The sequence below is a fragment of the Brachyhypopomus gauderio genome, unplaced genomic scaffold, assembly GCF_052324685.1.
Source record: "Brachyhypopomus gauderio isolate BG-103 unplaced genomic scaffold, BGAUD_0.2 sc40, whole genome shotgun sequence".
Taxonomy (NCBI): Eukaryota; Metazoa; Chordata; class Actinopteri; order Gymnotiformes; family Hypopomidae; genus Brachyhypopomus; species Brachyhypopomus gauderio.
In genome coordinates this window covers 284,037-299,090 of record NW_027506868.1, presented here as the reverse complement: position 1 = coordinate 299,090, position 15,054 = coordinate 284,037, and the positions used below count along the sequence as shown (strand labels likewise).

Here is a 15,054-nt window from a genome sequence, read left to right as displayed (position 1 = left end):
ATGGATGCACTTGGATGGATGAATATCTAATCCAGTTATGAATTGTTTTGATATCTTGTGTACATTCTAATGCTAAGAATGTGAACTGACAGGGTCCAAAGCACAGAAATGTTTTACGTATTCATTACATTCCATGGTATCTGCCCTACAAATGTTGAGATAAAGCGTACACCAAAACTGTCCTCATTACATGTGAAAATGGCTTCCATGGAACCAAGTGTTGACCATACAAATAAATGCACACAGCCATTCCTGACAAATGGCAATAACTGTGTATATACTGTGAACACCTGCAAGACAACATCAGGTATTAATATAATCACTTTATTTTATCAACTTATATTTTGGAAGATTTTGAAATGCAAGTTCACTCGAAACAACTTGATGTAAGGACTTACTTTTATTATGTATACTCACTGATGAACAGTCATGTTTTTATTTTTGTTATTGTTTTATTCTATCTTCAACAATAAAAGGACAAGGGCACAAACCCTCTACCTTCAATATAACAAACTATCATAATAAAAAAATAAAACAACTGAGTAATGGAACCTGAGAAAGCATACTGGGAGAATCTGAGAGAGTTGGGACATAGTTGGGAGATTCATCATTCAGACGTGACACCAGGTCAGGAGCTCATCTTCCATTTAGCATGGTTTACCTCTCTGTCTGCTTCTACATCCATTTCTAAAAGAAAATAAAAACATATACAAAACATGTTAATTTAGCTGTTCATACTCCTTTTCCAAGGTCAAATTCAAGCAGTTTTAAAGCACTTTCAAGGTCTATTTTCTATATTTCCCAGCATCTTACAGCTGTAGTAAATTGCATACACATACTCAAAATGATTTGTTCACTTTTCATCATTTTAAAAGAGATGATACCGTGTTTGGTAATAGCAGAAAAATAAGTGTAGTACATAAACTTGTTGGTGTATTCAGCTAACTAGCTATCTTAATATATGCTTAAAAAATATATGCTAGTTTGGTTGGGTTTGCTCTGGTAGCTAACCAAGCTAGCATATAGTTTAACTAGATTTGCATTTCCTGAGGGAAATACATAGTGCTTGAAAAGAGATGCAAGTCTGTGTGTTTGTGGAGTGAGTATAGGAGAGAGAAGTACTGTATGTATGTGTGTTTGTGTTTGTGGAGTGAGTATAGGAGAGAGATGTACTGTATGTATGTGTGTGTGTGTTTGTGGAGTGAGTATAGGAGAGAGATGTACTGTATGTATGTGTGTGTGTGTTTGTGGAATGAGTATAGGAGAGAGATGTACTGTATGTATGTGTGTTTGTGTTTGTGGAGTGAGTATAGGAGAGAGATGTACTGTATGTATGTGTGTGTGTGTTTGTGGCGAACGTAAGTTGTTGAGCGGGGTGGGGGTTTGTATATCGCGATCGATCGCCAGTGGAGGGCGACATAGATATGGATCGGAGGTAAATAAACAGGGCTCTCAAGTCTCACGCATTGAGCGTGTGACACACGCATTTGACCGTCTTCACACGCCACACTTCCGATTTCACACGGCGAGAAAAAAAATCTAGTTTATTTACCTCCGTTTATTTACCTACCTTGTCATGTTCAAGAAACCAGTCTGAGATGATTCACGCTTTATGACATGGTGCGTTATCCTACTGGAATCAGCCATCAGAAGTTTGATACACTGTGGTCATTAAGGGATGGACATGGTCAGCAACAATACTCAGGCAGGCTGTGGTGTTGACACGATGCTCAATTGGTACTAATGGGCCCAAAGTGTGCCAGGAAATTATCCCCCACACCATTGCACCACCACCACCAGCATGAACCGTTGATACAAGGCAGGATGGATCCATGCTTTCATGTTGACACCAAATTTTAATCTACCATCCCAATGTCGCAGCAGAAATCGAGACTCATCAGACCAGGCAACGTTTTTCTAACCTCCTATAGTCCAATTTTGGTGAGCCTGTGCGAATTCTAATCCTCAGATTCCTGTTCTTAGATGACAGGAGTGGCACCCGGTGTGGTCTTCTGCTGCTGTAGCCCATCAGCCTCAAGGATCAACGTTTTGTGCGTTCAGAGATGCTCTTCTGCATGTCTCATTGTTTGAGTTACTGTTGTTGTTCTATCAACTCGAACCAGTCTGGCCTTTGTCCTCTGACCTCTGGCATCAACAAGGCATTTGTGGCCACAGAACTGCCGCTCACTTGATATTTTCTCTTTTTCGGACCATTCTCTGTAAACCCTAGAGCTGGTTGTGTGTGAATATCCCAGTAGATCAGCAGTTTCTGAAATACTCAGACCAGCCCGTCCGGCACTAACAACTATGCCACGTTCAAAGTCACTTAAATCACCTTTCTTCCCCATTCTGATGCTCAGTTTGAACTGCAGCAGGTCGTCTTGGCCATGTCTACATGCCTAAATGCATTGAGTTGCTGCCATGTGATAGGCTGATTCGACATTTGTGTTAATGGTGTACCTAATAAAGTAGACGGTGAGTGTAAGTCACCTTTCAATTAGTCACTGATAATCAGAGAAAATGATTAACAGAATAAACTATTTTGAATGGCACATTTCTGTGATTGTGGTAGTGGACGTATGTATTGGCCCACCTCTGTTCCAACCCAGATTTACATTCAGCAGTAGGAAGTAGAACATGGCTGGACTGGAGCTCTGGCCATCATGTCTAATTCATGATGTTAGCTCACAGCGCTATTGACTTTTTTGATGAAAAAAGAAGAGAACAGGTCATGAAAGCACAAACTCCTCTAGCACACACACAAGGCCACACCTTATTATATATATATATATATATATATATATATATATATATATATATATATATATATATATATATATATATATATATATATAGACACACACACACAAGAGGTCCTCGGGTTATGTCAGTCCTGAATTACGATGTTTCATGGTTATGACTCATCTCCCATTTATTGTTTCGACTTAAGTTGTTTTGCGTCGTTTATTATTCCTGTTTCATTTAATTATTAAACATATTTTATATGTGTTTTTTGATAATTACTTTGTTAGGATAGATGTTAGGATAGGATAAGTGCTTACAATTTGTTATTTATGTACAGTATGTACGTAGGTTCCGACTTGTAGTACATGTAGTATTTGCAGATATGCTTGGCCAGAAGCAGCACATGAAGATATACTTTAGCAGTCTTCGATGATCTGATCTGCAAACTAATCTAACTCTTTATGTAGTTGGTGAGGGCACACATAATCACAAATAAGTGAGAAATGATGCCCCGGATAGTCTAGACAGTTGATGGTGATTCATTAGAAACAATGTAGTGTCTCATTCCTGACAAATGGAATTACAATATCAAGACTGTAGTTCTGTAATAGTCGGCTTAGCCATTTTCATGCAGATTTTCTTATAAAACAACACAGATTCCTACTTTGATTTGCATCATGTCATTGTAATTCATGGTTTTGCTGTAGCATAACTGGACATGGTCGCTAACACCGGTGAGGCTGGATGGTGATGCAATGTACAGCCAATGGCTTCATCAGTAAATCTTCTCCATATCCTAAGTAGCAGTATCTAGGTGGTGAGATTCCGTGCACCTCTAACTTTGTAAACTCCCACACCTTCTCCAGACACAGCCAGCATTGCAGAAAAACAAAACACCTGGGCCAGGCTAGGAACATCATTGCCAGGCATGAATGAAATATTTCCATGTATGCTGCTGTAGTGCTGTGAAATTTACTTTGAGAAAGCAGTTTCTTATAGATCAGCCCAAAGATATCAGTGACATTAAATATATATATAAAAAAAAAAAACTATTATGGCAGATATGTAAATGAAAAAAAGAACAGGTAAAATAAAATAAGTGATAGTAACAAAACAAAAAGCCCAAAGTTATACAAAACAGCCCACGTCTGATCGTAGACAAAGGGGAGGATCCCGTCTGGGTTATTTCTGTACCTTTGTCTGGTTTACGAGTTAAGAGGTGGAACACCTAGTGCTGAAGCTTAACCCCCCCTTCTCCCACCCCGAAATAACCGACTGAGTTGTAGTTGTAGCAGCACCCTTATTCTGTTCTCTGACCTTTATTTGAAGGTTACATCAGCATGTCTGACATTTGAAGACACTAATCAAAAGTTTTAGTTAACTCACACAATCAGTTGTTCCATAACGAGCATGCGTTGTTCTTATGTGTTATGAAATGTTCCGCTGTGGGTGCATTGTCACACGTGTCTCCCTGACTGCATGAGGTATTTTCATTTTCTGCTAGTAAAAGCCATTTGCTTGCAGTTGGATGGTCTGCTGTCGCTGCCTGAGTGTTGCCTTTTGGTGACCAGCATTTGTGAATGGGAGCATTGTTTAGGAAGTTGGTATTCTAAAACAGTATAATAGGAGCAATAGGCCATTACTGAAAACAAGCTCATATATATGTATTTATTTGGATTTTGTTTAAATGTTTTGGTCCAGGTAATGCAGCAAAAGACATATATGATACATAAATATTGAAGTAAAAGAAATATTAAACTGCCGTCTGCAAAGTGAACCCATGTTCTGCAGAACTGAAACTTCAAGGATATTGTACAGAGTTGTTTGCAAATCTCACAATCTCGGGGCTCCATTTCTCATGCAAAGCAAGTGTGCAGAGTGGTTAGACTGTGGTGTAAAGGATGCCAAGAGCACGACACAGAGGCAGGGGCTGTGGTGTTTGGGGTGGTTCTCAGAGGGAGGCCTGCCTTGCTCAGAAGTGCTCTGGTAGCACACGCCGGAGGGGGCGGGCGGGTGTAGGGGGGAGGGAGCGAGAGTGAGGGTGGAGCGGCCGGCTCTGTGTAAACAGGCTGTCAGGAAAGAAAGTGCAGGGGCATTTCTACACGCTGCAGCTGACGAGAGCGTCGCACCCCGCAGGAGAACAATCGTGAAGAGGGTTTAATGAATTTGCGAGCGGAGGGTAGAGATGTTTCTGGCGCTGGGTGACAGAGCTGCTGTGGTGATCACGTGCTGCTGCCTGTGCCTTCGCACTTGTGCTCCAGCAGCGGCGTGTGCTGACCGCCTCAGAGCCTCCGTTATAACCCGGAGCAGCAGAGGTAGGATGACATGTCTTTTTTTTTTTTGCCTGATTTTCTTCTCCTGCCTGTCAGTCTCTTCATCTCTCTCCTTCACTCATTTCTGTTTCTGCATGCATAAGCTAACAGGATGTAGATAACTGGTGACTGAAAAGCATGGGACCGCTTGACACTCATATCTGTTGTTCTCGTCTGTGTATTGTGTGGCTGAAAACACACACTAGCGGTTTATTTGGGGACTGTGGCTGCCATGTGCTTAATGTCTGTTCTCCTAACACTTCATAGGCTGCTCACGGTTTGCATGTTTTGGTTGTCTCAGGTGCTTTTAAGTGAAATGTGATCATGGACCCCATGCACACTGTATGCAGGCTTCATTAATATAACATATAAGGTTTTTTAACCAGTTAATTCAATAAATAGTATGTATGTAGTGTTGTATGTAGTGTGATAGGATGTTACGCTGTGTACCTCTGATGTCAGTGACTACTGGAATCACTGGTTAGCACTGATGGTTCCTCCCATGTTGTATTCATATGGCTCTTATAGTCTGCTCTTTGTCTAAAATGTCAGAGGTGTGTGTGCACACTTTACATGCTACACATCCTCCCTCCAAAGGGATCAATAGTAGAATTTACAGGGATGGGTTATAAAGCGAGGGATGCACCACTCATCCATTCTGCATTTTGTTTTGCACTTTTTGCACTGCTTAGCCATTCTTGTCTCAAATCCAGTTCTTCTTTTCATCATGCGCGCCTATCTTTGACACGTCAGTGGTTGTAATTATTTGCAAGGCAGTGATGATACTCCATGGAGAGCCATGCCATTACATGCTGAGAGGCTGACTTTGATAAATCTCAAATCACTATGCTTAATTACGCCTCACCACACAGGCATCAGAGGTGCTGTGTCTTTGGCTCTCAGTAGGATTTAAGATACAGAGACAGAAGACATTGTGAATCGAAACGTGTGTGTGTGTGTGTGTGTGTGTGTGTGTGTGTGTGTGTGTGTGCGCGCGTGTGTGTGGTTGTGTGTGTGTTCAAATGAGGCTTGAAGATGCAGCCCACATTTACAGATCTAAAAGACGGAAGACATAATTGTGTGTGTGTGTGTGTGTGTGTGTGTGTGTGTGTGTGTGTGTGTGTGTGTGTGTGTGTGTGTGTGTGTGTGTGTGTGTGTATGTGTGTGGGTGGGTGGGTGGATATGTGTGTGTGCAGGATGCCTGTGTACATGTCTCTTGGTAACTAGAGTTGCCTTGTTCATATGTGCAAACATCAGTGGTTTGCACCCAAGGTTTTAAAAGAAAGTTACAGTCACATTTGTTGAAAGCGAAACAATTAAGACTGCTCAGGTTAGAATTATGAATAGTGCATAGTCAGTGGAAAACAGTTCATGCCAAAGTGTGAAAACAGAAAATAAAAAAAAACAAAATTGTGTCTGCTTAAATTCCTTTTCATTATGTCCTATTCACTAATCAGTTATCTATTTCTGTGTCCTACATTTCATTAAGATTTAAGATATGGGATATTATATTTTATTATACAGTAAGATTTGAGATATTATATATTATTATATATTAAGATAGGAGGTGCTCCTATCTGCAGTCCATCAGCAAAAGTCACATTGGAGGAGTTGTAATATATAAATGCATTTGTTTTTTTCCTATTACATTTGTTCCACCAGCGGAAATGTTCACCATATCTGACTGTTTCCAGTCAAATGATTCATTTCCAGAATAATTGTTTTCATCAATTTCATCACTAGATCATTGTTGAGATGAGGAGCATGTTTTAAAAGATGGGCTTGTCCATTTGGGGACTTTAATAATCATAGCCTAAAATATCATGCACCCTAGATCTTTAAATTGTAATGGTGGTCAGGGCGTGTCATTGTTTTTTTTTTTTTTTTTTCTTTTTGTACCACTCACCATGTCAGTTAGTGATCCCAGTTGGTGCTTTTATTTGTGTTAACACATACTGAGATCAGACAGTGTGAAGGGTCAGCGATTTAAGGATTTAACAGCGGCTGAGATTAGAGCTAGTCTTGCCCGGCTTGTTATTGCATTGCAATTTCAATCCAAACCCTTCTGTTACCATGACATCCAACCCCTTCGTAAATAGTCCCAGTTTTTGAGCTTGCATACTTCACCGAGAGTGGAAGAGAAGAGAGAGAGAGAGAGAGAGAGAGAGAGAGAGAGAGAGAGAGAGAGAGAGAGAGAGAGAGAGAGAGAGAGATTGTTTATGGCCCAACATGTAATCAAAAGTCCATGTTAATAAGCTTGTAGTTTTGAATACCCAGTTATACTTTTAATGAAGCTAACAGATACAAATTTTGAGTTTTGTGACAACTCTGAGTGCGTAATCAAAAAATAAAAAAAAATGAAACTTTTTGATGATTTTAAAGATTTAAAGAAATGTCTGAGTGCGTACTTAGTCTAGGACTGGCAACTCCTGAAGAATACAGATGTCTATCTTCTCTGTTATGGAGTGACATTCTGGATCAGTTAAACTAATCACTACTCTGGGTCAAAGCACACAGTTCCCTGCTAAAACAAAAAAACAGTAGCGTAATCTACACTTAAAGTGTAGTTATACAGTAGATTAAAGTCCTGTCTGAAGCACTGGGCTTTCAGGCTTAGACATACACTCACTGGCCACTTTATTAGGTACACCTTGTTAGTACCAGGTTGAACCCCCTTTTGCCTTCAGAACTGCCTTAATACTTCATGGCATAGATTCAACAAGGTACAAGGTACTGGAAACATTCCTCAGAGTCTGGTCCATATTGACATGATAACATCACACAGTGTAGATTTGTCAACAGCACATCCTTGATGTGAATCTCCCGTTCCATCACATCCCAAATCTATTAGATTGAGATCTGGTGACTGTGGAGGCCATTCTAGTACAGTGAACTCATTGTCGTGTTCAAAATACCAGTCTGAGATGATTCGTGCTTTATGACATGGTGCGTTATCCTGCTGGAAGTAGCCCTCTGAAGATGGGTACACTGTGGTCATAAAGGGATGGACATGGTCAGCAACAATTCTCAGGTAGGCTGTGGTGTTGACACAATGTTCATTTGGTACTAAGGGGCCCAAAGTGTGCCAGGAAAATATCCTCCACACCATTGCATCACCACCAGCCTGAACCGTTGATACAAGGCAGGATGGATCCATGCTTTCATGTTGTAGATGCCAAATTCTGACCATCCGAATGTTGCAGCAGAAATCGAGACTCATTAGACCAGGCAACGTTTTTCCAATCTTCTATTGTCCAATTTTGGTGAGACTGTGTGAATTGTAGCCTCAGTTTCCTGTTCTTAGCTGACAGGAGTGGCTGAGCCCATCTGCTTTAAGGTTCGACGTGTTGTGAGTTCAGAGATGCTCTTCTGCTTGCCTCGGTTGTAACGACTGGTTATTTATGTAACGACTGTTACTGGACGGTCTGGCCTTTGTCCTCTGACCTCTGGCATCAACAAGGCATTTGCGCCCACAGAACTGCTGCTCATTGGATATTTTCTCATTTTTGGACCATTCTCTGTAAACTAGAGATGGTTGTGTGTAAAAATCCCAGTAGATCAGCAGTTTCTGACATCACCATTCTTCCCCATTCTGATGCTCAGTTTGAACAGCAGCAGATCGTCATGTCTGTAACGGCGGGGACTCTAAGAACCCAGGGGGCAGACACACGTGCGAAAGAGAACAGGCATTAGCGGTAAATGGCCTTATCTCTGTCAGTAGGGTTGTAGTCTGAACCTGGAGTGCACGTGATGTACCTACATAATGAACCAAACTAATTGAAACTAATTGAAGAGTAATAACAGAAGCCAAGCGTTAACCATGAGACATACAGTCATTCAAAAGTTTAACCATGAAACAGAACAATACCGTTGGACAGTTGGACAACCAACATTGACCCACGACGGAAAACCAAGATCACAGAAACTAAATACAAAACATGATTTTTGAGACAAAAGGGGTGTGGCTAGAATAACAAAGGAAACACCAAAATGAATACAAACAAGAGGGAGGCGGAGCCAGAGATGACAATGTCTACATGCCTAAATGCATTGAGTTGCTGCCATGTGTTTGGCTGATTCGACATTTGCGTTAATGAGCAATTGGACAGGTGTACCTAATAAAGTGGCCAGTTAGTGTATGATTCTGTGTTCTGAGGTCATAATGAGGTCTATTGTCTCTCTGATATTGTCTAACTGATATTCACATTAATAGATAACTAGCTACACATCATCATTATAGTTTTGGTTCAGTGTGGAGATTTAAATAATTGCTGTTTATAGAATATTATAATTCAGTTAATTGTAAGAATAATTCTTTCTGAAATAAACAAATTGCTGTGATATACATCCAAAAACCTATGGGGGCAAAATATGTGTAAAAGTATGACTGAATATGTGGAGATGTAAAATGAGTGATGTTCCATTAACAGAGTGATGGCCAAAGTTTTACATTTTCTCATTTGCTTACCCAAAGCAGGTCGCTAGAGCACACAAATGAACTGAGAGGCCCAGCAGGTGGTTGTGGGTTCTTCTACTGTCTGCCCAATGACTAGGCATTACTTACCACTGAACATTATGAGTTTTAATTTTCTAATAGCTCTTTTTAGTTTCTATATTAGATTAAAATGGTGGGACAAAGCTGTGTGCAATTATGCTTATGAGCACCATAAAGAAAACAGGAATGTTGAGCATTTGAAACTTTTAATCAGTCTAACAGTAGCCATTGTGTTTGATGCATTTGACTCTAAAGAAGCTAGAATTCAAAATATGGTACGAAGGCTTGGTAATGTGTTCCTTATCCTGTTGCAATGGTACAAAAATGTCCCTTTGTGAAACTGAGAAACACTTGGGAGATACAGGGTTGTGCTTATCTTAATGTCCCTAAAAACCCAAGTAAAATTCCCTCAGTGTCCTCAAATGTAACATGTTTATTAGGAGAGCAAGAGACCAAGAGACCTTTGGTCGATTTTTTAAATAGCCATTCAACAATACACCAGTTCTAATAATAAATAACACACTATGTAATGAATGTGTAACTGAGAAAATGTAAATATGATTTAGATGAAATGCACATAAAGATTTTTGCTTGTCTATTCCACATAGCCTTTTTTATCATAGAAATCTGAATTTCTCCCATTCCATTTACCTAGCAGACAATTATATGCCTGCATTAAACATATTATACCCCCTTTCCCTCTGGGACTGGTGACTGATGTTTGCAGCTTCCTAAAAACATTGATAAAACGCCTTATCAGTTCTAACTCAGAATCATCCCTGCAATTTGAGCCAAATATTACACTTCCAGGCCAGTGCACTTTACCACAACCTCTTAAATCTACCAGCCATGCTGCCTGTGCATCCCCGGTGGTGTACTGAGCAGCGGTGAGTGGGTTTGGAGGGAATGTTTGTGGGCGGCGGGGGTGGACCCACGAGGTGCCCAGACCAGCGGATCAACAGGGTTTGAGGACGTTTATTACAGTAACTGTCTCTGTTTGGGGACGTGTCATTTCTCCACGGGCTCCGCCCCCAGTCCCAGCTCTGCTCACGGGCAGGCAACATCTTGTGATCAGCCCCTTCATTTATCAAGAGCTGATCTCTTCGTTCCTGCCTGCTCACTGTCCCCCGCGAGACGGGGGTGATGTCACTTGGCTGTACCTCTCTGACTCTTTCATCCCGCTCATGATCAGTGTCCAAATTTGGCAGTGCAGTGTCCTCGGCAAAGCACGCCGGGACCATGTGAAAGCCTTCCACAAAGAAACAGACTCCACCTGGACAGCCAACTGTGTTGCATGCTGAAGTGCACATAAGTCAGAGACACACAATCCAGCTAAGTGAGCCTACTAAAGAAAAAACATCTAAACCACACTTCTGTTGCCTTTTAGAGAGGGCTATGTGGAAAAAAATTATGCAATCAAAGTGGCAAGTACGTATTGAGATGGAACATTGGATCAGGATCATGTCAGACAGAGATACACTGTCATTGTGTCCAGTCACAATATATATTAAGCCTATATTAAGTTCTTGACTTTTATGTTGCTAGTGCATTTACATTATGTGTGTGCTATTTAATCAGAGCTACATTATATATGTTTGGGGTAACATATACAAATCTAGATTTAAACTGCTGTATGATGCTTGAACTAAACACGCCCAAGACATTAAGACAACAGACACTGCTTGAAGTTCTGGGAAGGATGAATTTGATTCCCTATGTTTTGTATAATTAGCTGTATGTTATTTTAATTCTAGAATAATGATGTCTGTATCATGCTTAATTATTTTAGGTTTGCTATATCCGTTTTGTGCTCATTAAATTGGATGTTAACTGTCTTGTAAGGACAATGGCTATATATATTTTTTCTTCACTAAAACGTGTAATATAACAGGATGAGAGGAACCGTTGTAGACTGTGTGGTAGTGGTAGAGAGAAGAGGTAGCCTAATGCTCACATAAATTCTACATGAAAAGAAGAGCAATTAGGAGTCTGTCTGGTTGTTTAGTGGGAAACAAGCAAGAGATGGAGGGATAGACAGAGAGGGGGAGAGATAAAGAGCAGGACAGAGAAAATGAGAGAAAGAGGGACATATAATATAGATGTGAGGGAGAGATATAAATACTACATGGCATGAATGTAATGGAGTGTCAGTGGATGAGGAAGTGGTGAATCGACTAAGGTACATGGAGCTGCAACACAAAGAGGTGAAGAGACACAGGGTAAAGAAGCTAAACCAATACAAAACACCAATGTGACCCTCACAGCCATTACACAACCATACAAATGGTGTTTATAAATGTTGCTACCATAAAACCAGACCAAAGTGAGAGAAAGGAAAGCAGCATTGAGCAGGGAGGAAGCCATCTCCCTCCCTCTGTGAGGCATGAATGACTCAGGCTCATTATCTCAGTGAATAGGGTCAAACTACAGAGGAGGAAGAAAGAGCTGAGCTGACTCTTGAGAGTCTGTTCTTCACGGTCCCCTTTTACATCCCATAATGTTTTCACCATACTGCCATGATGTGCACTCATTTGTGTTCAATTGTAGAACAGATCATTAAGAAACCTGGAACATTAATGTATAGCAAACAAAAGCTCCTTTAAGCTTCTCAATCTTTAGGATAGAAAATGCTGCTTCCAGTGATATCCAGTTAATACAGGGACATTGACTGCTTGTAAAAGGTTTATATACAAATGTGAAAATGTCAGCAAGCATGTGGTTAGATGGTGAAATAGATAACAGGCTGTGAAGCTCAATATTGTGATTGTTCTTTGTTTGCGTCTCAAGTGCTTAAGTGATCCAGATTGAGGAGTGAAGCATATTGCTTTATTCGCACCCTGGCTGTTCCCAAACCAGCCTTGGCCATGAAATACAACATAAAGTGCCACTGATGGTGTCCTGGAAATGTGATATAAGCCAGTTTAGTGGAGTGTCAAAAGACATTAAAGAATGTACATGGCACTCTAGTACTGCCTTCCGCTTTAAAATATCCACAGACTGGAAGGTTCCCTATATCCTTTGTTGTTTTATCTTTATGCTGGTAGGACACAGACAGACACTCGAATATTCACTCACATGCACATTCACACAGCTCCACCAAGCCCCTCCCCCCACTTCATCTTCTTACTGCAAACTTATGACGTCAGGTTGCCAGGCAACTGCCTGAGCAAACAGATTCCCTCTCGGCACAGAGGGGAGGCCCCGTCCTGGTGATCAGCACGTGTCTTGACAGGCCAACCTTGTAGACGTGCACAGACTCACACAATCACACACACAAACCCACACAAACACGCAGACACAAAGACCCATTAAATGTGTCTCGTGATCTTCCTGCTCTTAGGATGTCTCCACTGGCTTATCTGGCCTGTCAGTGCAAGTGTTCTTCATATTTAACATTGTTTGGATGTCGGTATGTGTTCTTGATTATACTCCATTCCTTATAGACACAAATATGACATGTTTAACATATGGATCAGCATTCCCACAGCAGATTACAAAAGAATAAAAAAAAACTTGTAATCTAAAAGTTAGGAACCAAGAATAAAATCAATCAATCAAATTTTATTTATATAGCGCTTTTTACAACAGTTGTTGTCACAAAGCAGCTTTACAAGTGCCGAGTCCTAGCCCCCAGTGAGCAAGCCAAAGGCGACAGTGGCAAGGAAAAACTCCCTAAAATAAATTTAAATAAATGTAAGAAAGTAATGTCTGAATTACTTAATACCTGAAACAAAAGACAAAAAATGTTGGATAAAAGATTTTCATTAATTAGGTATGTGTTCACAGTTGTTATGTGATCAAATTGTCGACAGCTTAGGTTGGGGACCACAGATGAGTTTGGCCCCATTTGCATTCTGCTCATCACAGACATGTGTATGTGTTCTGGACATAGTAGAGGAATAAAGACCTGTATGTGTAACAGGATCCACACTTACATGTTACTAACAGGACAGTTGAGGGAGCACAGGGAAAGGAAATGACACTGTGATCTGACAATATCTAAGAAATAATCTGACTGAATATTAATGAAAACATAAACAAAGTATTCTGCATCAGAGTTAAAATTAGTCCAGAATAATGAACATTTTCAATTTTTTAGGTAAAGGAATATAGCTACTAAGGAAAAAGCCGTAAAATAACCAAAAAGTACTGTATGTTTTCCACCAGAGAGAGAGAGAGAGAGAGAAAAGAAAGTTATTGGGAACAAGAAAGCTATTGATGACAAAATTGCCCACTGTCAACTGATGTCTGAATTAAATTATGTGTCAGCTGAAGTAGTGCAGGTAGTGGAACTCTCATGTTCATCTGATGTTCTCTCTGACACGTCTGTGTCTCTCCTTTGATCATGGCTGTGAGTTTTGCTGGATTTGTGACTATGGAGGCAGTTTTATGGAGTCTTCTATGTTTCAGGCTTGTTAAAATGCACAAATGCACACTTGTTCCTTCTGAGTAAAGGAACTGCTAAAGAAGAATGAGTGTGTGTGTGTGTGTGTGTGTGTGTGTGTGTGTGTGTGTGTGTGTGTGTGTGTGTGTGTGTGTGTTACATGTTTGGATTTTTGCAGTGCATTTACCAAATGTGTTTTACATCGAGCTCAGTAGCAGAGACCAGCAGCTGGACATAACGTCCTGCTTTTAGAACTAAAGGTGAGGAGATCACCTACCTGCTGTATGTATTCATCATGTCATTGGTTTGACAACTTTGTTTATACTTTTTATTAATATCCAGTCTGATATTTATTAGATATTGTCAGGTCAGTGTAATTTCCTTTCACAAGCTTTTGCTGACCTAATTGCTCATTTCAACTGTCCAATATTTCATATAGTAATATGTAAGTGTGTGTTCTGTTACACATACACATGTCTGTGATGAACAGGCTGCAAATGGAACCAAACTCATCTGTGGTCGCAAACGCAAACTGTCAGCAATTTGATCACCACGAAAGAACTATGAACAGATACCTAATTAATGAAAAGTTTTTATCCAACTTTGAGGTAATATATCTAGGCCTTAATAATTCAACAGTCTATGTCTAAATTTATGTTTTATTCTTGGTTCCTAATCTAAAAGTACTACTTTGGGATTACAAGTTTTTAGTTGTCTTGGAGTGTGCTCTGAGAATGATGATCCATATGTTAAATCAAGATAACATGCACCATGATGAAGGGAGTTGATATTGAAGTTTTAGTTCAGGGAGGCATGTGTAACGTGGCTTGCGCCACGGAGCGAGGAGACGGACACAATCGCTGAGAGGAGCGAGATTTATTAAAGGGAATACCAAAATCAGAGTCGAAAGGACAGGCGTGGGTCAAACCGGGAGGGCAGCCAGAACAGGTAAGGTACACGGGCATAATGGCACAGGGAACTTAAACACGACGGGGAGACACGGAGCAGGCAGAACAAATACGGAAAACAGAAACACAGCGTAAACTCACGAATGCACGTACCGACGGGATAAACAAACCAACTGATAGACAAAATCACGGATGACACGACTGGGGAAT

General features: G+C 40.5%; 1 protein-coding gene across 6 annotated transcripts in view; it reads left to right on the top strand.

Moving 5' to 3' along the window:
- The window catches only part of dgkg (diacylglycerol kinase, gamma), a 101,882-nt gene that overhangs the window by 16,881 nt on the left and 69,947 nt on the right, over window positions 1-15,054 (top strand). For 3 of the 6 annotated variants that reach the window (XM_076985320.1, XM_076985321.1, XM_076985316.1), the window contains exon 1: window positions 4,781-5,060. The exons of the other annotated variants lie outside the window; for them this stretch is intronic. The gene's annotated coding sequence lies outside the window, so the exon portion shown is untranslated. Of the gene's footprint in view, window positions 1-4,780; window positions 5,061-15,054 lie in introns of those variants that run through there. 6 annotated transcript variants of the gene reach the window in all.